Source organism: Hylobates moloch, unplaced genomic scaffold (genome assembly GCF_009828535.3).
Source record: "Hylobates moloch isolate HMO894 unplaced genomic scaffold, HMol_V3 SCAFFOLD_3, whole genome shotgun sequence".
Classification (NCBI taxonomy): domain Eukaryota; kingdom Metazoa; phylum Chordata; class Mammalia; order Primates; family Hylobatidae; genus Hylobates; species Hylobates moloch.
Genome location: NW_026652278.1, coordinates 93591463 through 93615715, shown reverse-complemented (window position 1 = coordinate 93615715; position 24253 = coordinate 93591463). Strand labels below are relative to the sequence as shown.

Sequence of the window (24253 nt, the reverse complement as noted above, 5' to 3'; positions counted from 1 at the left end):
TAACTTCAAAGTCACTTTTTTCTCAAAGTCATTGTCTATAGAATTCTGATTATCACACAGGTAGAAAGAATCTAAATCTTCAAAAATAGGATATATTAGGTTATAGATGCTACAAAATAGGTTAATGATTAATCTAAGATAAGTGGACTGGGCGCAGTGGCTCACACCTATAATCTCAGCACTTTGGGAGGCCGAGGGGGGTGGATCACCTGAGGTCAGGAGTTCAAGACCAGTCTGACTAACACAGTGAAACCCTGTCTCTACTAAAATACAAAAAATTAGCTGGGCATGGTGGCAGGTGCCTGTAATCCCTGCTACATGGGAGGCTGAGGCAGGAGAATGATGTGAACCCGGGAGGTGGAGGTTGCAGTGAGCCGAGATTGCACAATTGCACTCCAGCCTGGGCGACAAGAGCAAAACTCCATCTCAAAAAAAAAAAAACCTATAGATAAGTGAAGAAGCCCTTGTCTTATAGGCAATTTAAATTTGCAAAGGTGTTTACATAAATCCACTTGAGATCTTTCCAAAGTAACCAATAACATCATCTGTATTAGAATCAACATATTGATTGACGGATTGACTGCCCCTTTGGAACAGGGCTACCCCATAGGCAGTACACCGAGAGTCGTCTACTTTCGCTTTATTATGTAGTTTTGCACCTGTGAATGTTCACAAAATGATACCTCAAAAATAATGAGTGACCACAAGTTTTCTATGCATGCTGGTTAGAAGTTATCACCTCCACTCTCTGCACAAATTTTCATTTTTTCCACTTTCTTCTGGATCTTGAAGCTTTCGCTGAAAACTTTGTAGTAATTTGACTGTTTGAATCTCATGCATAGAATTTTGTGGCCATCTTTGCAGAGGAATTTCTGTGTGCTTTGTCTACCTACCATATGCTCAGTTTGAACCAGATGCTGAGAGGAATACAAAATCAATGGGAAAGGCACAGGCCTTGGGGAAGGAAGGGGGTTAGAAATGACTGGTAGGTGGTGGTCTTCAGCTTTCCACACTCCAGCCCACCCTGCCTCTCCTGACACAAGCTCTTTGTCCAGCCAGTATAGATGTATTGTCTTGACAGATTGTCAGGGCAGCATAAACCCAGATGGAGAAAGTGATATATGTGGTGTGCTCAGTGGGCTGAGAGACCCACTGATGATGGAGAATATCAGAGAATTAAAAGCTGACAGGTAATATAGGGTTAAACTGAATAAATAAATAAATGTAAATTAGAAACTTCTCCACATCCTAATATGGGGACTGAAGAGTGGGGAGAAAGGAAAAGGGAAAGAGAGGAGAAAGATTAATGGACCACTAGAGTAATGTTCTTTAATTTAAAAAAATTTCAAGCCAGGTGCAGTGGCTCACGCCTGTAATCCCAGCACTTTGGGAGGCCAAAGCAGGAGGATCACTTGAGGCCAGGAGTCCAAGTCCAGGCTGGGCAACATGCCAAGACTCCATCTCTACAAAAAATTTAAAAAATTAGCCAGGAGTGGTGACATGCACCTATAGTCCCAGCTACTCATGAGGATGAGGTGGAAGGATTGCTTGAGTCTGGGGAGGTTGAAGCTGCCACGAGTTTTTGTTGTTGTTGTTGTTGTTGTTTTAGATGGAGTCTCGCTCACTCTTGGCTCACTGCAAGCCCTGCCTCCTGGGTTCAAGCAATTCTCCTGCCTCAGCCTCCCCAATAGCTGGGACTACAGGCACACGCCACCACGCCTGGCTAATTTTTTTGTATTTTTGTAGCGATGGGGTTTTGCCATGTTGGCCAGGCTGGTCTCGAACTCCTGACCTCAAGTGATCCACTCACCTCGACCTCCCAAAGTTCTGGGATTACAGGAGTGAGCCACCGCACCTGGCCTGCAATGAGTTATGATCATGCCAATGTACTCCAGCCTGGGCGACAGAGCAAGATCCTGTCTTGAATAAATAAATAAATAATAAAAATGTTCAAAAGCGAACATGGTGGGGTGTGTCTTATTGTTGATCAGAGCAACCAACATATAACACTTTGTCACATAGTCCTCATTTCTCTTTTCTCAGTTTGTCGACCAAAACTGAGCTCTTCTGTGGCGACCATGAGAATGTCTCAGTTCAGCTGCAAGGATTGCGACTGAATAAGGGCCCAGCTGCTGGATCTGAAATCCATGGCTCTGGGGGTGCCATTCCCTTAGGCTGCTCCCAGCCAATGACAGTGCAGCAGGGATTCTTGGGAGATCTGTTCCTAGAAGACAGGAGGCTCCTCTGGTGACCAGTTTTGGCCTGGGGACTGTTTGCCAACTTTGCTGAATGGACTACATGGTGGTCTGGGACACCTCTACCAAAGATTCCCTCTCTGTGTTCCTCTTTCACAGTCAAATTTGCCTGTGGCTTGAGCGTTTCCCCAGATTTCTCCGGCCTCTCTCCACTTTCCTTCACTAGTCATTTTCCTTAATAAAACCCTTGTACATTTTATCCCATCTTGGCAGCCACATCTCGGTGCATCTGGACTAACACATCTTCCAAAGGCACATTTGTTTCTATTCTTAGTTTTCCATGTCACCTCATTGGAAGAGACGGGAAGAATGTGAAGATAATGGGATTGCAGACATCTGGAAGAATTTTACTCTAACCGTGAAGGATTCAAAGCAAGTGTTTCCATTAGAAAACACTACATGAACACCAACACAAAAAGATGACAGTTGGGCCGGGCACAGTGGCTCACGCCTGTAATCCCAGCACTCTGGGAGGCCGAGGTGGGTGGATCACCTGAGGTCAGGAGTTTGAGATCAGCCTGGCCAACATGGTGAAACCCCATCTCTACTAAAAATACAAAAATTAGCCAGGCGTGGTGGTGGGCACCTGTAGTCTCAGCTACTGGGGAGGCTGAGGCAGGAGAATTGTTTGAACCTGGGAGGCAAAGGTTGCAGTGAGCCAAGATCACGCCATTGTACTCCAGCCTGGGCAACAAGAGTGAAACTCCATCTCAGAAAAAAAAAAAAAAAGACGACAGTTGCAGTTGGGTGCTTGGGGATTTGGGAGATACAGAGCTCGGTAATCCTCTTTTTAGTGATTCCCAGATTTTGTTGGTATCAACATTACTTGTTTGTCTCTGTGTGTGTGTGTGTGTGTGTGTGTGTGTGTGTGTGTATTTTGAGACAGGGTCTTGCTCTGTTGCACAGGCTGGAATATGCTGTCATGATCACGGTTCACTGAAGCCTCAACCTCCTGGGCTCAATTGATCTTCCCACCTCAGCCTCCTGAGTAGCTGGGACTACAGGCTCATGCCACCATCCTAGGCTATTTTTTCTATTTTTTGTGGAAACAGAAGTCTCACTATATTGCCAGCTGGTCTCAAACTCGTAGCTCAAGCAATCCTCCTACCTCAGCTTCCCAAAGTGCTAGAATTACAGGTGTGAGCCACGGCGCCCCACAAATGCATGTACATGTTTTAAATGCAGATATCTGATTCCTTTCCACGTCCACACCCCTACTCCAAGACCTACAGAAATAATCTCCAGAGATGGAACCCAGGCATATGTACTTTTAACAAAATTGCTTTGTGATTCCAATTTATACCGAAGTTTGAGAATCAGTAGACACCATTGCCCTGTTGCTCCAGAAGTTGTTTTCTTAGGAGTGATGATGATTCAAAAGCTTCCAACTAGTTTTCTCTCTTTCCCTCCCAACTCATGTCTGACACTTGTGCCACCTGATTCTTTGTGACCTGAGATTTTTTAAGATAGATGTGGTATGGAAAACTTGGCTTTTTATCACTCATTTGTTCCCCCAAAGTTATGCGTACACCTAATTATCTTAAATGAGGATGAAGAATCTCATCCTGGCCGGGTGCAGTGGCTCATGCCTGTAATCCCAGCACTTTGGGAGGCCAAGGTGGGTGGATCACTTGAGGTCAGGAGTTCGAGACCAGTGTGGCCAGCATGGAGAAACTCTGTCTCTACAAAAAATATAAAAATGAGCTGGGTGTGGTGGCTCATGCCTGTAATCCTAGCAACTCAGGAGGCTGAGGCAGGAGAATCACTTGAACCCAGGAGGCAGAGGTTGCAGTGAGCTGAGATCGCACACCTGCCCTCCAGCCTGGGTAACAGAGTGAGACTCTGTCAAAACAAAACAAAACAAAACAAAACAAAAAACCCCTCATCCTCATCTCTTCATCTCTTATGTCTTCAGATTTGTAGGTTTCATATCAGATTTCCTTAAGGTATGGCACACATGCATGTATTTTCAAATAGTTAATGCACGCCACTGGTGTTTTACTTTGAATACGTCACTTTCTAGAGAAATAGTTACTCTGGCTTCTAGAAATTGGCCTATCTTGCATATCTCTTCCACAGAGGTTGCCACATTTGAGGTCTTGACAGAAGTGGAGCAGACACCAGGCACAGTGGCTCATGGCTGTAATCCCAACACTTTGGGAGGCCAAGGAGGGACAATTGCTTGAGGCCAGGAGTCGGAGACCAACCTGGGCAACCTGGAGAGATCCCATCTCTACAAAAAAATTGGGAGGATTGCTTGAGCCCAGGAGCTCAAGGCTGTAGTGAGCTGTGATTCCACCACTGCACACCAGCCTGGGCAACATAGCAAGACATGCAGGTCTTACATTTAAGTCTGTAATCTATCTTTAGTTATTTTTTGAGCAAGGCCCTGTCTCTGAAAAAAAAAAAAAAAAAAAAAAAGAATGGAACAGAGGAGATGAGTTCTAGCCATCTTCTCTGCTGATTGCAAGATCTAGGTGGATTAAACGGCAAGGCCTCCAAACTAAAAATTTTCCTTGAGTAGGAGGAATGGAAACATCACCTACTCAGTAAATGAAGTGACAATTTTCTACCAGTCTTTCCTTCTAACTTGATAAAACTCACATTCTGCACAACAAATATTCCTAAATTCAAAAGATCTTAGGTTGCTCAAATATAGTTCGTAGTCCTTTTTTTTTTTTTAAATTGTGAGCTCTTGCAATCATTTGGGGATTTTTTTTTTCAACTTTTAGGTTCAGGGGGTACGTGTGCAGGTTTGTTACATGGGTAAACTGTGTGCCATTAAGGTTTGGAATATGAATGATTCCATTACCCGGGCAGTGAGCATAGTTTCCAATAGGTAGTTTTTCAGTCCTTGCCCTCCTCCCACTCTCCTGCCTCTAGTAGTTCCCAGTGTCTATTGCTGTTATCTTTATGTTTGTGTATACTCAATGTTTAGCTCCCACTTATAAGTGAGAACATGCAGTATTTGGTTTTCTGATCCTGCATTAATTTGCTTAAGATAATGGCCTCCAGCTGCATCCATGTTGCTGCAAAGGACACAATTTTGTTCTATTTTATGGCTATGTAGTAGTCCAGGGTGTATATGTATCACCTTTTCTTTATCCCGTCCATTGTTTATGGGCATCTAGGTTGATTCCATGTCTTTGCTATTGTGAATAGTGCTGCAATTAACATACGATTGCATGTATCTTTTTTGTAGAATAATTTGTTTTCTTTAGGTACCTACCCAGTAGTGGGATTGCTGGGTTGAATGGTAGTTCTGGTGTTTTTTTTTTTTTTTTTTTTTTTTTGAGACGGAGTCTCGCTCTGTCACCCAGGCTGGAGTGCAGTGGTGCAATCTCGGCTCACTGCAAGCTCCGCCTCCCGGGTTCACGCCATTCTCCTGTCTCAGCCTCCCGAGTAGCTGGGACTACAGGGGCCCGCCACCGCGCCCGGCTAATTTTTTGTATTTTTAGTAGAGACGGGGTTTCACCTGGTTAGCCAGGTGGTCTCCATCTCCTGACCTCGTGATCCACCTGCCTCGGCCTCCCAAAGTGCTGAGATTACAGGCTTGAGCCACCGCACCCGGCCAGTAGTTCTGTTTTAAGTTCTTTGACAAATTACAGTGGCTGAACTAATTTACATTCTCACAAGCAGTGTATATGCATTCCCTTTTCTCCAGAACCTTGCCAACATCTGTTATTTTTTGCCTGTTTAATAATAGCCATTCTAGGCCATGCACAGTGGCTCACGCCTGTAATCCCATCACTTTGGAAGTCGGAGGTAGGTGGATCACCTGAGGTCAGGAATTTGAGACCAGCCTGGCTAACATGGTGAGACCCCGTCTCTACTTAAAATACAAAAATTAGCCAGGCATGGTGGTGGGTGCCTGTAATCCCAGTTACTCGGGAGGCTGAGGTTCAAGAGACATCTTGAACCCGGGAGGCAGATGTTGCAGTGAGCCGAGATCCTGCCATTGCACTCTAGCCTGGGTGACAAGAGTGAAACTCCATCTCAAAGAACATAATAATAATAATAGCCATTCTGACTGGCATGAGATGGTATGTCATTGTGGGTTTTTTTGTTTTTTTTGTTTTTTTTGTTTTTTGGTGGAGTCTTGCTCTGTCACCAGGCTGGAGTGCAGTGGTGCGATCTCAGCTCACTGCAACCTCTGCCTCCCAGGTTCAAGCAATTCCCCTGCCTCAGCCTCCCAAGTAGCTGGGACTACAGGTGTGCACCACCACGCCTGGCTAATATTTTGTGTTTTTAATAGAGGCAAGGTTTCACCATGTTGGCCAGAATGGTCTCGATCTTCTGACCTTGTGATCCACCCGCCTCGGCCTCCCAAAGTGCTGGGATTACAGGCGTGAGCCACTGTACTTGGCCTCATTGTGGTTTTGATTTGCATTTCTCTGATGATTAGTGATGCCAAGCATTTTTTTCATATGTTTGTTGGCCACATGTATGTCTTCTTTGGAGAACTGTCTGTTCATGTCTTTGGCCCATTTTTTAATGGGGTTGTTTTTTGAATTGTTTAAGTTCCTTATAGATTCTAGAAAATAGAACTTTGTTGGATGCATAGTTTGCAAATATTTTCTTCCATTCTTTAGGTTGTGTGTTTACTCTGTTGGTAGTTTATTTTGCTGTGCAGAAGCTCTTTTGTTTAATTAGGTCCCACTTGTCAATTTTTGTTTTTGTTGCCATTGCTTCTGGGGACTTAGTCATAAATTCTTTGCCAAGGCTGATGTTCAGAATAATGTTTCCTAGGTTTTTTTCTAGGATTTGTATAGGTTTACATATTACATATAAGTCTTTCTTTTACCTTGAGTTAGTTTTTGTATATGGTGAAATGTAGGGGTCTACTTTCATTCTTCTGCATATGACTAGCCAGTTATTCCAGCATCATTTATTGAATAGGGAGTTCTTTCTTCATTGCTTGTTTTTGTTGATTTTGTCAAAGATTAGATGGTTGTAGGTATGCACTTTATTTCTGGGTCTCTCTCTTTTTCCATTGGTCTATGTGTCTGTTTTTGTACCAGTATCATGCTGTTTTGTTTACTGTAGCCTTGTTGTATAGTTTGAAGCTGGGTGGTGTGATGCCTCCAGCTTTGTTCTTTTCACTTGGAATTACTTTGGCTATTCGGGCTCTTTTTTGGTTCCATATGAATATTATAATAGTTTTTTAATTCTGTGAAAAATGATGTCAATAGCTTGATAGGAATAGCATTGAATCTGCAGATTGCTTTGGGCAGTATGGTCATTTTAATGATGTTGATTCTTCTGATCCATGAGCATGAGATGTTTTTCCACTTGCTTGTATCATCTATAATTTCTTTCAGCAGTGTTTTGTAGTTCTCCTTGTAGAGATCTGTCAACTCTTTTGTTAAATGTATTCCAGGGTATTTTTTAATGTGGCTATTATAAATGGAATTGCATTCTTAATTTGCCTCTCAGTTTTAATGTTATTGGTGTCTAGAAGTGCTACTGATTTTTATACATTGATTTTGTGTCCTGAAACTTTACTGAAATTATTTATTAGCAGTAAGAGCCTCCTGGTGGAGTTGTTAGGGTTTTCTAGATATAGAATCATATTATCAGTGAAGAGAGACAATTTGACTTCTTTACCCATCTGGGCACCTTTTATTTCTTTCTCTTGCCTGATTTCTCTGGCTAGGACTTCTAGTACTGCATTGAATAGGAGTGGTGAGAGAGGGTATCCTTGTCTTGTTCCAGTTCTTAAGGCAAATGCTTCCAGCTTTTGCCCATTCAGTATGTTGGCTGTGAGTTTGTCATAGATCTTATTATTCTGAGGTGTGTTCCTTCAGTGCCTAGTTTATTGAGGCTTTTCATCACGAAGGCATTTGGGATTTTATCAAAAGCTTTTTCTGCATCTATTGAGATGGCTGGGCGTGGTGGCTCATGCCTGTAATCCCAGCACTTTGGGAGGCCAAGGCAGGTGGATCACCTGAGGACAGGAGTTGGAGACAGCCTGGCTAACATGGTGAGACCCTGTCTTTACTAAAAATACAAAAAATTAGCCAGGCATAATGGCACACACCTGTAATCCCAGCTACTCAGGAGGCTGAGGTAGGAGAGTCGCTTGAACCTGGGAGGCAGATGTTGCAGTGAGCCAAAATCATACCACTGCTTTCCAGGCTGAAAGAGCGAGACTCCGTCTCAAAACAAACAAAAAAAAAAGGAAGCTTTTTCTGCACCTATTGAGTGAGATGATATGGCTTTTTGTTTTGTTTTTGTTTTTTACAGGTGTGAGCCATCGGCCCGGCCTTCATTTTTAACTCTATTTGTGTGATGAATCACATGTGTTGATTTGTGTATGTTGAACCAGCCCTGCATCCCAGGAATAAAGCCTACTTGATTATAGAGAATTGATTTTTTGATGGGCTGCTGGATTCGGTTTATAGCATTTTGTTGAGGATTTTTGTGTCTGTGTTCATCAGGCAGATTGGCCTGTAGTTTTCTTTTTTTGTTGTGTCTTTGCTAGATTTTGGTATAAGAGTGATGCTGGCTTTGTAGAATGAGTTAAGGAAGAGTCCTTCCTCCTCTACTATTTGGAATAGTTTCAATAGGATTGGTACCAAGCTTGTCTTTGTACGTCTGGTAGAATTCAGCTATGAATCCACCTGGTCCAAGGCTCTTTTTGGTTGGTAAGTTTTTTTAAAATTACTAATTCAATTTCAGAACTTGATATTGGTACATTCAGGGTTTCTATTTCTTCCTGATTCAGTCTTGGGAGTTTATATGTTTCTAGGAAATTATCCATCTCCTGTAGATTTTCTAGTTTATGTGCATAGAAGTGTTCATAATCTTGCCTAAGGACCTTTTGTATTATCTGTGGGATCAGTTGTAATGTCATTTTTGCTGTTTCTGATTGTGTTTATTTGGTTCTTCTCTCTCTTTTCGTCATTAGTCTAGTAGCAGTCTATCAATCTCAATTCTTTCAAAGAAATTGCTTTTGATTTTGTTGAGCCTTTATATACATTTTTGGGTCTCAATTTTGCTCTGTTCTGATTTATTTTCTTCTGCTAGCTCTGGGGTTAGTTCATTCTTATTTTTCTAGTTTCTCTAGGTGCCATGTTAGATTATTAATTTGAGATATTTCTAAATTCTTGATATAGGTGTTTAGCATTGTAAACTTTCCTGTTAACACTGCTTTAGCTCTATCCCAGAGATTTTGGTATGTTGTGTCTCTATTTTCATTTATTTCAAATAATTTTGAAATTTCTTCTTAATTTCATTGTTTACTCAAAAGTTATTCAAGAGCAAGTTATTTAATTTTCATTTAATTCTGTGGTTTTGAGGGATCTCCTGGTTATTGATTTATAATTTTATCCCACTGTGGTCTGAATGTATGCTTGCTATGATTTCAATGTTTTTGAACTTATTGAGACTTGTTTTATGGCTGTGCATGTGATTGATCTTGGACTATGTTCTATGTGCTGATGAGAAGAACGTACATTCTGTGGTTGATGGGTGGAGTGTGTCTATTTGGTCCAACTGGACAAGTGTTAAATTTAAGTATAGGATTTCTTTGCTAGCTTTCTGCCTCAGTGATCTAACACTGTCAGCAGAGTATTGAAGTCCCCTGCCATTATTGTATAGCTGTCTAAGTCTTTTTGTAAGTCAAAAAGTGCTTGTTCTATGAATCTGGGTGTTCCAATGTTGGATGCATATGTATTTAGGATAGTTAAGTCACCTTGTTGGATTGAACACTTTATCATTATGTGGTGTCCTTCTTTGTCCTTTTTTACAGTTGGTTTAAAGTCTATTTTATCTGATATGAGACTAGCGACCCCTGCTCTTTTTTGTTTTATATTTGTGTAATAGATCTTTCTCCAACCCTTTATCTTGAGTCTATGAGTGTTGTTATGGTGAGATGGGTCTGTTGAAGACAGCAGATGAATGGGCCTTGTTTTTTTATTCAACTTGCCACTCTGTGCCTTTTTTTTTTCTAGATGGAGTTTTGCTCTTGTTGCCCAAGCTGGAGTGCAATGGCACAATCTCAGCTCACTGCAACCTCCGCCTCCCCGGTTCAAGTGATTCTCCTGCCTCAGCCTCCCGAGTAGCTGGGACTACAGGTGTGTGCCACCACATCTGGCTAATTTTTGCATTTTTAGTAGAGATGGGGTTTCACCATATTGGCCAGGCTGGTCTCGAACTCCTGACCTCATGATCCACCCCCCCTTGGCCTCCCAAAGTGCTGGGATTACAGGCGTGAGCCACAGCACCTGGCCAAGTTCTTTTTTTGTTTGTTTTTTGTTTTTTTGTGTGTTTTTTTGGTTTTTTTTTTGAGACGGAGTCTGCTCTGTTGCCCAGGTTGGAGTGCAGTGGTGCGACCTCGGCTCACTGCAAGCTCCGCCTCCCGGGTTCACACCGTTCTCCTGCCTCAGCCTCCCGAGTAGCTGGGACTACAGGCGCCAGCCACCACGCCCGGCTAATTTTTTCTATTTTTAGTAGAGATGAGGTTTTACCGTGTTAGCCAGGATGATCTCGATCTCCTGACCTCATGATCCACCTGCCTCAGCCTCCCAAAGTGCTGGGATTGTAGGCGTGAGCCACCACGCCCGGCCTTTTTTTTTTTTTTTTTTAAATAAAAGTAGTTCACAATGACTGGATTCCTTTTATGTAGTACATATCCATGACAGTATACTACCTGACTAAACTTTCTTTGGGAAATTATCTGGTTATGACACTCCTCAACAACCTCCTATGGTTTCTTTTTTTTTTTTTTTTGAGACAGAGTCTCATTCCGTTGCCCAGGCTAGAGTGCAGTGGCGTGGTCTCTGCTCACTGCAACCTCCACCTCCCAGGTTCAAGCGATTCTCCTGCCTCAGCCTCCCGAGTACCTGGGATTACAGGCACCTGCCACCATGCCTGGCTAATTTTTTGTATTTTTTGTAGAGACAGGGTTTCACCATGTTGGCCAGACTGGTCTCGAACTCCTGACCTCATGATCTGCCCACCTAGGCCTCCCAAAGCACTGGAATTACAGGCATGAACCACCACACCCGGCCCTTCTATAGTTTCTTATTGTCTCAGGTGAAGCACATATTTCCTCCATGTGATATTTTAGGGTTTCTGAAATGTGTTCTCAACCACCTTTACAAATTTTGCTTATTCAGGTCCTCTTATGTACCCCATCAGACCTACTTTCTATTTCCAAATGTTCCATGGCTCACCACCTCTGTGCCTCTGTGTCCCCCATGTGGAAGTTTCTGTCTCCATCTCTTACTCCACTGATTCTTCAAGTCCAAGTGATATAACCCCCACAGCCTTTTGTATGGTACTTTATTGCAAAATGCCTTATGTTAGCATAAATTGAGTATTTGTCACATTCAGTTATATTAGATTGAATATTCTTAAAGAGCAAGAATCAGTTCTCATCCACCCTTTAGACTGCTGGGATCAGCACTGTTTATTTAGTAAAATGGAATACATTCAATCAAAGCCTCCAACCAGCAGTGACAGACTCAGCAAATACCCTGAGATCCTTGAAGAAAAGTATCAGTTCTTAAAAAGTATCTGGTTGTTGAAGACAACAACCATACGTTTATTGTTGCAGTAGCTGGGTGCAAAACCAAAAAAGGAAAGAGAATAATACTTTCAAGTACTTACTATGTACAGTGCATTATTATGTCCTTTTATGTAATTCAGTCCGTCAGTCATTCAACAAACATTTATTGAGTCTCACTAGTGCTGTGCTAGGAGAGCAATACAGCAAGTACATCAATGAATTCAGTCTAACATGATGGAAGCGATGATAGAGGACACATGAAGTGCTCTGGGAACACAGAGACTAGATATATACATTCAACTATCTGGCTGGCCAATTCTTCCCAGAGGAAGTATCCTTGAGGTGAGCTTTGAAATATAAGTCTGCTAGATAAGGAAATGGGGAAGGGCATTCCAGGGACAGAGAATAGTATGCGCAAAGGCCTGGCAGCATGAAATACCACCATGCTTGTGCGAGTGGGGGTTATGGCAGGAAACAAGACTACAGAACTAGGCAAGGGCCAGGATGTGAAAGACCGTGGGAATAAGTTTAGGTTATCCTGAAAGCTAGAGGACATCTTGAAGGCTTTAAAGCCAAAGAGTGGTGGGATCAGATTTGCCCTTTAGAAAGGCCTCACTGGCAGTGACGTGGAGAATGCATTGGAGGGAAGACAGGTGAACTAGTCAGAATAGACTAGTTAGAATGCTCTTGCAGTCATCTCACAGGGGAGTGATGAGAGATGAAACAAATGGTAATAGAGAACAAGAAAGCAATGAGAGAGAGAGACTAGATTCTATGAAACTTGGAGATTGTTTGGATGTGGGGTGGGGTTAAGAATGAAGAATCTAGGATTATTCCCACGACTCTGCCTTGGGTGATGGTACAACTCACACTAGGGTGAGGGAGGTGAGGCACTTGCCTCAGGCACATAATTAAGGGGGATGCCCAAAAACTCAGTAAGATAAATAATATTTTAATGCAATATTTGCAAAATTAAAATGACTGCAAGAGGCCAGGTGCAGTAGCTCACGCCTGTAATCCCAGCACTTTGGGAGGCCGAGGTGGGGGATCACTTAAGGTCAGGAGTTCAAGACCAGCCTAGTAAATATGGTGAAACCCCATCTCTACTAAAAATACAAAAATTAGCCAGGCATGATGGTGGGTGCCTGTAATACCAGCTACTCAGGAGGCTGAGGGAGGAGAATTGCTTGAACTATGGAGGTGGAGGTTGCGGTGAGCTGGGATTGCACCACTGCACTCCAGCCTAGGCAACAGAGTAAGACTCTGTCTCAAAAAAGTAAATAAATAAATAAAATAACTGCAAGAAAATCCATGATGAGCAAAATGTCAAAATTTTAGGGAAAGAATGTGGCTGTGCTTGCATGATCTGGTTTCACTCACCTCACCCTAACCCTGGCCCTGAATAAGAAAGGTATTGTTAATCCATTTTCACTGAGAAAACTGCAGTCCAGAGAAGTAACATTACTAAGTGAAGTTGACACAGCCAGCAAGTGCCAGGAGCCAGGGCCCCCACCCCTCGAGTGCATAAGGCAGTGCCCCTTTCCACTGCAGCACCCTTGCAGGGCTGAGGTCCCCTGGCTGCAGTGGTGAGTGCTGTGCTGTCTTCCTTACTTGCTTTCCACTTTTAGCAAATACTGACTATGTCAATAAAGGGAGGTATCCTCAAATCCTATTGTCTTGAGTTTAGTTTAACAGTAAAACAAACAAAAAAAGGTCATATTACAAGCAGAAAGTTAAGGGTACAAGTTACAAAAGTAATAAAATCTTGGGCTAGACACAGTGGCTCAAGCCTGTAATCTGAGTATTTTGGGAGACTGAGGTGGGAGGATCACCTTAGCCCAGAAGTTTGAGGCTGCAGTGAGCTGTGATTGCATCACTGTGCTCCAGCTGGGGTGAAAGAGTGAGACCTTGTCTTAAAAAAGAAAAAGAAAAGAAAGAAACAAACAAAGAAAAAGAAATCTTTGAGAGCCAGTCTGGACTCAAATAGCAAACATCAATTTCTGAAGTTTCTGAAAGCGTGGAATCAGCGAATACAGAATTGATCGTGGAAATGATGACCCATGGTGTCAGTACACATGCATTAAGTATAGTTGCTTGGAATCAATACAATCGAAATAAGTAAATGTATGGGCACTTTGGCACTCAGGTCCTTCATCTCAGAATTCCTGGAGGTTCCACTTTGCCACCAGATCTCAGCTGACATCTGATATGGTTTGGCTGTGTCCCCACCCAAATCTTGTATCGAATTGTAGTTCCCATAATTCCCTTGTGTTGTGGGAGGGACCCACTGGGAGATAATTGAGTCATGGGGGCTGTTCATGGTAGTGAATAAGTCTCGCGAGATCTGATAGTTTTATGAGAGGAAACCCCTTTCGCTTGGCTCTCACTCTTCTCTTGTCTGCCACCATGTGAGATGTGACTTTCACCTTCCACCATGATTGTGAGGCCTCCCCAGGAATGTGGAACTATTAGTCTACCAAACCCCTTTCTTTTGTAAATTGCCCAGTCTTGGATATGTCTTTATCAGCAGTGTGAAAACAGACTAATACAGCATCTGTGAGAAAACAAGTAATCTTTCTTTCAGCTTGGTCAATTCCAGAGATTTTGAGCTCTCAATTCAGACATGAGCCCTGCCAATACCTTCTAGACAGAGCTTCCCTCTGCAGACTACTGTGAAGAATGTGTTTTGTTTTTGTTTTGAGATGGAGTCTCACTCTGTCCCTCAGGCTGGAGTGCAGTGGCATGACCTTGGCTCACTGCGACCTCTGCCTCCTAGGTTCAAGCAATTGTCCTGCCTCAGCCTCCTGAGTAACTGGGATTACAGGCACATGCCATCACACCCAACTAATTTTTGTATTTTTAAAAGAGACAGTTTTGCCATGTTGGCCAAGGTGGTCTTGAACTCCTGACCTCAAGTGATCCGCCAGAATGCATTTTAAGTGGCTGTGAGTAACAAACTTCCCAGTGTTGATGATGGCCCAGTACATGACCTAGCCTGATGACAATTCTCAGCCCATATTATGATGGCTTTGGCCACTGCAAAGCTGTATAAGGTACAGAATAGCACTAGTTATATATGTTTTCATATTTCTTTTCTCTCCGTGATGTGAATCCACTACAATGCACTGAAAGATTATTTATTTACTGCTGTATTTTTGTTTTCCATGATAGCTATTGCTTCCCAAAGTTAATGTAAAAGTAGTTTACTACTGGCAACTTGCTTGGTTAACCCAACTTATGGAACATGTTAGTACAGTAAATGTTTTATATGAACAGTTTTTGAAGGTATAGCACAAGTCAAAAGTCCACAGAGGCATCGTGACTTAATTTCTAGGAAATTAAGGGTTTCATGAATGTCTAAGACATGAAATAGATAAATATATATTTAATGGTTAGTGCCATTAAGATCAAACATTAAAGCTAATTGCAACGTACTTATCTCACTTGACCAGTTAAAATGGTTTTCAACTTGTAAAATTCTGCCTTTGAGGTAAGATTACAACATGTAAAAGTTTTTCAATGTGAATTTAACCAACCTAGCCATTTATTTAGGACTAAAACCATATTTTTGATTGGGAGATTTTCTCCTCATTCAAGTACAGTTGTAAACTTGTTTTATTTTGAAATATTTTAACATAGAAAAACATATAGCATATAATGTAATGGGCACCTATTCAGCCAAAAGCCCCATTTAAAGTTGTAAACTTGGCATAACTGAAACTCTCTGTGCACTCCTCCCCATCTCGTTCCCACTTTTCTCACTGGATACTGACGTCAATCCCAGTTATTCTTGCTACATGTTACCTGTATCAGTCTGTTATCATACTGCTATGAAGAAATACCCAAGACTGGGTAATTTATAAAGGAAAGAGGTTTAATTGACTCACAGTTCTGCATTGCTGGGGAAGCCTCAGGAAACTTACAATCATAGCAGAAGGCAAAGGAGAAGCAGACACTTCTCCTTTGTGCATGACGGGGAAATGCCAAATGCTTATAAAACCATCAGATCTTGTGAGAACTCACTCACTATCAGGAGAACAGCATGAGGGAAACCGTCCCCTTAATTCAATTACCTCCACCTGGTCTAGCCCTTGATATATGGGGATTATGAAGATTACAATTCAAGATGAGATTTGGGTAAGGACACAGAGCCTAACCAGATAATTCCACCCCTGGCCTCTCCCAAACCTCATATCCCTTTCACATTTCAAAACGAATCATGGCTTCCCAACAGTACCCCGAAGTCTTCATTCATTCCCAGCATTAACCCAAGTCCAAGTCCAGAGCCTCATCTGAGACAAGGCAATTCGCTTCCACCTATGAGCCTGTAAAATTAAAAGCAAGTTAGTTACTTCCTGGATACAATGGGGGTACAAGCATTGGGTAAATGCACTCATTCCCAATGGGAGAAATTAGCAAAAATGAAGGGGTTACAGGGCCCATGCAAGTCCAAAATCCAGTGGGGCAGTCAAATCTTAAAGCTCCAAAATCATCTCCTTTAACTCCATGTCTCACATCCAGGTCACGCTGATGCAAGAGGTGGGTTCCCATCGTCTTGGGCAGCTCCACTCCTGTGGCTTGTCAGAGTATAGCCCCCCTCCCAGCTGCTTTCACAGGCTGGCATTGAGTGTCTGTGTCTTTTCCAGGTGCCTGGTGTAAGCTGTTGATGGATCTACTATTCTGGCATCTGGAGGACAGTGGCCCTCTTCTCACAGCTCCACTAGACAGTGTCCCAGTGGGGAGTCTGTGTGGGGGCTCTGACCCCATATTTCCCTTCCACACTGCTTTAGCAGAGGTTCTCTGTAAGGGCTCTGCCCTTGCTGCAAACTTCTGCCTAGATACCCAAGCATTTCCATACATCCTCCAAAATCTAGACAGAGGTTCCCCAACCTCAATTCTTGACTTCTGTACACCCACAGGCCCAACACCACATGTAAACCACTAAGGCTTTGGGCTTGCACCCTCTGAAGCAACATCCTGAGCTTTGCCTTAGCCCCTTTATCCATAGCTGGAATGCAGGGCACCAAGTCCCAAGACTGCACAAAGCAGCAAGGCCTTAGGCCTGGCCCATGAAACCATTTTTTGGCTCCTAAGCTTCTGGTCCTGTGATGAGAGGTTCTGCCAAGAAGACCTCTGACATGCCCTGGAAACATTTTCCCCATTGTCTCAGAGATCGACATTTGACTCCTCATTACTTAAGCAAATTTCTGCAGCAGGCTTGCATTTCTCCTCAGAAAATGGGCTTTTCTTTTCTATTGCTTTGTCAGGCTGGAAATTTGTCAAACTGTTATGCTTGGCTTACCTTTTAAACATAAGTTCCAATTCCAAACCATGTCTTTGCAGATGCATAAAACGGAATGCTTTTAAGAGCACCAAGTCACATCTTGAACACTTTGCTGCCTAGAAATTTCTTCTGCCAGATACCCTAAATCATCTCTCTCAAGTTCAAAGTTCCACATTGCTCTAGGGCAGGGGCAAAATGCCATCAGTCTCTTTGCTAAAGCATAGCAAGAGTCACCTTTGCTATAGTTCCTAATAATAGGAACCTAATAAGTTCCTCATCTACATCTGAGACAGCCTCAGCCTGGACTTCATTGTCCATATCACTATCAGCATTTTAGTTAAAACCATTCATTCAACAAGTCTCTAGGAAGTTCCAAATTTTCCCACATCTTCCTGTCTTATTCTGAACCCTTCAAACTGTTCCAACTTCTGCCTGTTACCTAGTTCCAAATTCACTTCCACATTTTTGGGTATCTTTATAGCAGTGCCCCACTACCTTGGTACCAATTTACTGTATTAGTCCATTCTCACACTATTATGAAAAAATATCTGAGACTGGGTAATTTAATAAAGGAAAGAGGTTTAATTGACTCACAGTTCTGCATTGCTGGGGAGGCCTCAGGAAACTTACAATCGTGGTGGAAGGTAAAGAAGAAGCAGGCACCTTCTTCACAGGGTGGCAGAACAGAGTGAGTGCAAGCACGGGAAGTGCCAGACACTTATAAAACCATCAGATCTTATGAGATATCACTCACTATCACGAGAACAGCAGGGGGGAGACCACCCCCCATGATCCAATTACCTCCACCTGGTCCTGCCCTTGACACGTGGGGATTATGGGGATTACAACTCAAGATGAGATTTGGGTGGGGACACAAAGCCTAACCATATCATTATCCCTCTGAACTGTTGGGTACATTCTTCAATGACCAGGAGCTTTGGGATGTGGAGAAGAATACTCATAGTTATGTGTACTTTGTTTAATGCTCAGATTATTAAACTTCATATATCTAATATTTGAAAACTAAATTTTCTTGAACATTTAAGAATTTAATTAATTACATTTCCCCCCAAAATTTTAAACTATAATTACAAATATATTTATTAGTATGGTTGATTTCTAAGACATTTCAAACACTTCAGATGGTAAATAAAACATACAAACGATAATAAAATGTATTATTATACTTAAATTATTTTTGAGACATCAGAATAATGGGCTAACTTTATTATGTTTGTAGTTGTTTTTATACCTTTTTTGGGTTATAGTTATTTTTATTTTAATAACATCTTGAGTTTTCATAACAATTTTTTTGATACATTCTCAGGATTGCAGTAATCTTACCAGACCCAAAAGAAAAATACTCCATAGTCCAGCCAAAGTTGTAAGATGTGGCTTATTAAAGATTATTCATCAGAGCACAGGACTTGAGGGCTTCTTAGGTGAGTCTAATTTGATCTCTGGTCATGGGGGCTGACCTTCTTGTTTACAGTAAGGCTCCATTTATCATCTCAGTAAAACTTTTCAAGATCATTTTTAGCCTATGTTTTATTTTTTGCAACTTGCTATCTTCCTTCAAAATAGTTTACTTTGAGCAGGTCACGGAGACTCATGTCTGTAATCCCAGCACTTTTTCTTTCTTTTTTTTTTTTTACTTAAAGTTCTGGGATATATGTGCAGAATTTGCAGGTCTGTTACATAGGTATACATGTGCTATGGTGGTTTGCGGCATCCTGTCACCTAGATTTTAAGCCCCGCATGCATCAGGTATTTGTCCTAATGCTCTCCCTCCCCTTGTCCCCCACCCCCTGACTGGCCCTGGTGTCTGATATTCCCCTCCCTGTGTCCATGTGTTCTCATTGTTCAACTCCCACTTATGAGTGAGAACATATGGTGTTTGGTTTTCTGTTCCTGTGTTAGTTTGCTGAGAATGATGGTTTCCAGGTTCATCCATGTCCCTGCAAAGGACATGAACTCATTCTTCTTTATGGCTGCAATCCCAGCACTTTGAGATGCTGAGGTGGGAGCATCAACTGAGCCCAGGAATTGGAGGCTGCAGTGAGCTAGGATCGCCCCACTGCACTCCAGTCTGGGCGATAGAGTAAGACCCTGTCTCTAAAACACAAAAACAAGCAAAAATCCAAATCGTTTACTTTTTCTTTATGGTCCTGGTTGGCTAGTGTTAGATAACATGTTCTGCTATTATATATTCACCTAGTCTGTTTTCATATTAAAACCGTATTCATTTCTTGTTCTATTTCACTATAACCAGTAGGGCTATCAAGAAGTTTAATTACCTAGGAGATGCACAGTTAGCTTTCCTCTCTAAGACATTTGGCACATTTAACTCTATTGAACTCTTTTTTGCATCTTATGTGTAACCAGCTGCAGTGATTGTTAAACTCCTATCTTCCTTGTTGTTGTGTGTGACCACTGGGGACAGTAATTCTTCCTGTCTTTTGTATAGTTTCTATAATTTCTAGGACTTTTTAACAGTGTTGTATTCAACATTTTTCTTATGCAGATAGAAAGAATTATACATCCATACTCGATAAATAGGTAAAAACTTAAAGAAAGAAAGAAAACACACACACTTCCTCTTTTACTTATTAAAATCAATACAAATAAAACATATTTTCTTATAATCACTCTTATTTTTCAGTACATTAACTTTTGTATAATTTATGCTAATGTTCCCTTTTCAGGTATCATAAACCCTTGGCCTTTTATAGATTCAATTTGTTCTAATTAATTTATTAACAATAATTGTTATTGTTCATGATGGGAAACCATTTAAGCAAGTTACTTTGCCCTATAGCATTGCTCTGGCATCCTTAAAGACATTCTTGCTTTTTGGCAAGACATGAAGTTCCAAAAACCATCCTGAATTTTCTTGCCGCAAGACATGGAATCAGCTGTCCTCTAGGAGTCTTTCTCTTTTTGGTAGGCAGTAGTATTAGAGACCAACTTATACTTACATCTATCTGTATAAGAAAAATGTTGAATACAACACTGTTAAAAAGTCCCAGAAATTGTAGAGACTATACAAAAGACAGGAAGAATTACTGTCCCCAGTGGTCACATACAACAACAAGGAAGATAGGAGTTTAACAATCACTGCAGCTGGTTACACGTAAATGTGCTGCTGTTGCCATGGGACCAAATTCAAGAGTGATAGAGCTAGAAAATATATTTCTTTTTTAAAGCCAAAAGCTTATACTGATTTTTCCATTTAAATACATGATGTTACTATACTCTACTTTCCTAATAGTAGAAAGTTTTATCATTGCCTAACTGAGAAAAGCCATTCCCTGCAACAAGAAGGAAAATCTCTAACTGCTGAACATTTATTTCACAAAACTCCTCCCAGGAAATATGAGTTCCCCCCAAATAAAACATTTTGACTTACTATTCTATTTAATTAAACAAGTACATAACTGACGCATTCTGAACACAGATGCAGGAGGACTTAGCTGTCAGACTGAAGATCACCTATGTCTTTTTTTTTTTTTTGGCTATTAATCATGCCACGTTATTTTTAATTATGTACAAAGATCTAACATGTCACCCAGGGACAATTTCACCCACTGCTCTGTTTGGCTGCCGGTCTTTTGTCTCTCTCTTCAGCAATGGTGAGGCAGGTACCCTTTCCTTGGGGAAGAGAAATCCATGGTTTGTTGCCCCTGCCAATAACAAAAATGTTGGAAAGTCGAGTGGCAGAGCTGTTGCCATTGGCATCTTTCACATGAACCACATCAAACGATCCAGGGTGCCTCTCTCTGTTGGTGATCACACCAATTCTTTCCAGGTTAGCACCTCCAGTCACCATACATAGCTTAACAGCGTCAAACTTGATGAAATCAGTAATCTTGCCAGTCTCCAAATCAATCTGAATGGTGTCATTCACCTTGATGAGGGGATCAAGGTAGCAGATGGTGCGAGCATCATGAGTCACCAGATGAGGGATTCCTTTTGTGCCCACAAAGATTTTTCTCACTTTGCACAACTTGTACTTAGCCACTTCAGGTGTAATAAGATGTACATCAAAGCAACTCTTGGTGTCATAGATCAGACAGAAATTATCTCCCATCTTGTCAATGCTGATGACATCCATGAATCCAGCAGGGTAGGTTATATCAGTTCAGACCTTGCCATTAATCTTAATGAACTGCTGCATGCAAATCTTCTTCCTCTCCTGTCAGGTCACACTTAAGTCTGTTCCTTAGGAAAATGATGAGGGGGAGGCACTCTCTCAGCTTGTGGGGACCACTGGATGGACAAGGAGCAAACACACTGGTCAATTTATCCAGCATCCAATGCTTTGGAGCTGCTACCCACTTCAGATGCTTCTTGGGACACAGCCATGGCTGTGTTAGGCAAGGAAGGAAGATCACCTATGTCTTAACCTTTTCTTTTTGCAATAACAGAATAACTCAGGCTGGGTAATTTATAAAGAAAAGAGGTTTATTTAGTTGGTTCTGCAGGCTAGGAAGTATGAAAAGCAAGGCTCCAGCACCTGCTTGGCTTCTGATGAGGGGCTCATGGTAGGTTAAAACATGTTGGAGAGGCCGGGCACGACAGCTCAAGCTTGTAATCCCAGCACTTTGGGAGGCCAAGGTGGGCAGATCCTTTGAGGTCAGGAATTCGAGACCACCCTGGCCAACATGATGAAACCCTGTCTCTACTAAAAATATACAAAAAATTAGCTGGTCATGGTGGTATACGCCTGTAGTCCCAGCTTCTCGGGAGGCTGAGGCAGGAGAATTGTTTGCGGCCAGGAGGCAGAGGTGGCAGTAAGCCGAGATCGTGTCACTGCACTCCAGCCTGGTGACAGAGCAAGACTCTGTCTCAAAAGAAAAAAAAAAAACAAGCAAACAAGGTGGAAAGGTCGAAGGTGAAATGGACATATGTGAAGAAAGGCAAAACCTGAGGAATGTCCTGGCTTTATAACAACCCGCCCTTCTGAGAACTAATCCATTCCCAAGAGACCTAATCCAAGACTAATTCAAGAACTCACTCACTACCGTGAGAACAGCACCAAGCCATTCATGAGGGATCCACCCCTGTGGCCCAAACACCTCCCACTAGACCCACTTCCCAACGCTGCCACCTTGGAGATCAAATTTCAACACGAGTTTTTGGGGGAAATAAACTCAAACCATACCCAAATCATAGCAATCTCCAAAATCATGAAAGCTGGAAGGGTTGCCATAACCGCACTTTAATTATTTTAACTCTGTTATCTAAGGATCCCGGGAACACAAGCAATAAAAATTTTAACTCAAAAACTTTGCTGAGGAGTCTCAATTCTCATTTAGAGCCTTAATGTCATCATAATGTTGGGTTTCTTAGCCATCCTAAACGCTGTATGCTGTGAGGCATTTACTTGTTTCTTTTACAACATTAAAAATGTTTTTTTTAGGGCAAGCAATTTATTTTATTGCAATAAAATAAATTTTATTTTAGGGCAAGCAATTTATTTTATTGGAATTTCTTGGGTAGTCTCCAGCTGTGCAGGCCAAGAGACTTATCTGGGGGTCAGAGACACATTCTGAATTGTGAGCTCTTCATTTCTGAGTTGATCAGAGAGGAAACTCTATTCAGCTTGGCAACACACATTTAGTGAGTCTCTCTTACACACCTGGCCCAAATACATATAGGAACTAGAAGTTCAGAAATGAAAAACATTTGTTTCTTTCCTTTAAGCCACCTCTAAAAGCTAGACTAGCCTTTCAGAATCAAGGACTATATAACAAGGACTATACTTCTAAGAGGATCAACTCAACTCCTGAGTGTTGCATGGGAATGGGGTCAGTCCTAGAGATGACTCATGGATTGAAATCGGTCTAGGAGGGATCAGCAGTGGCCCTGATTGTGTGTTGGTTATGTAGTGGAAGGAAGAAGAAAGAGGGCTCTGTAAAGAGGAAAGTCAGTCAGGAAGTGGAAAGACCACAGACTTCTGGGCTGGCTCTTCCTGGAGTGAACTTGAGCCCCTAATCTGGCCTGGGGATGACCCCTTTGAATATATTGGAACAGACCCCGAACCCCAAGGCTGGAGCACTATTCCCATTCAGGGAATAGTGATACATGTGGGCCAATCAGTGACTCACCTAGCTCCACCCTATTCCATGTCTGCCCCACCAGGACCTCGTCTTCTCTGGATCCAGTGCTGCAATGATCTGGGATGCATTTCTGTGTGTTTGAAGTCTTTAGGTAGCAACTAGGAGAACTACTATTTCTGACATTAAAGAAATTATGTTTGGTGATCATAAACCAGTTCCATCATTTAATCCTTTTATGTATCCAGACTATGACCTTCTCTTTCTTTCTTTATTCATTTGCCAATTCATTTATTTAGCAAATATTTATCAAGATCTTTATGTGCACATAGCAGCAGTTAGGAAGGTGAGAAATTAACAAGCACAAAGTATATTCTGTAGAGAGGTGACCGCAGTATTACATGGTGTGACAAAGTGACAATTTAGGGACAAGTTTTGAAAATGACATTCTCTGAAGTTGAATTGGAATGAAACATAAAGTGCATAAGATTCGCCATCCATAGAAGTTACTCAACCTGACTGACACAAATTAGTTTTGTAATTGGGGAAACATAATATGAGGTTATGTTGTACTACTATAATAACAAAAGCATTCATGTCTGGGGAGAAAGGGTGAAAAAGAAAAGTATTGGCCAAGCGTGGCGGCTCATGCCTATAATCCCAGCACTTTGGGAGGCTGAGGTGGGTGGATCACCTGACCTCAGGAGTTCAAGACCAGCCTGGGCAACACGGTGAAACCCCATCTCTACTAAAAATACAAAAATTAGCTGGGCATGGTGGCAGGCACCTGTAATTCCAGCTATTTGGGAAGCTGAGGCATGAGAATTGCTTGAACCCGGGAGGTAGAGTTTGCAGTGAGCCGAGATTGCGCCACTGTACTCCAGCCTGGGTGACAAGAGCGAAACTCACAACAACAAAGAAAAGTATCTGCTAGTGTGCCTCCAGCACTGTCCAAGGGAGAGAAAATAATAGACCAGTGTTTGTTATCTAGATGGACATAGCCCCAGAGAGAAAGCTAATATTTGCATAGTGCTTTACTTTACAAAGCGTTTTCATGTACATATCTCTTTCAACATTCACAATTGCCCCATAAACATGCTATCATTATCATTCCTGTTTTATTGAGGAGGAAATGGAGTCT

The 24253-nt window shown here is 41.9% G+C and overlaps 1 pseudogene; it reads right to left on the bottom strand.

Moving 5' to 3' along the window:
• Positions 1–20633: 20633 nt before the first annotated feature.
• On the bottom strand, positions 20634–21402 carry LOC116479553 (small ribosomal subunit protein eS4, X isoform-like; annotated as a pseudogene).
• Positions 21403–24253: the final 2851 nt, after the last annotated feature.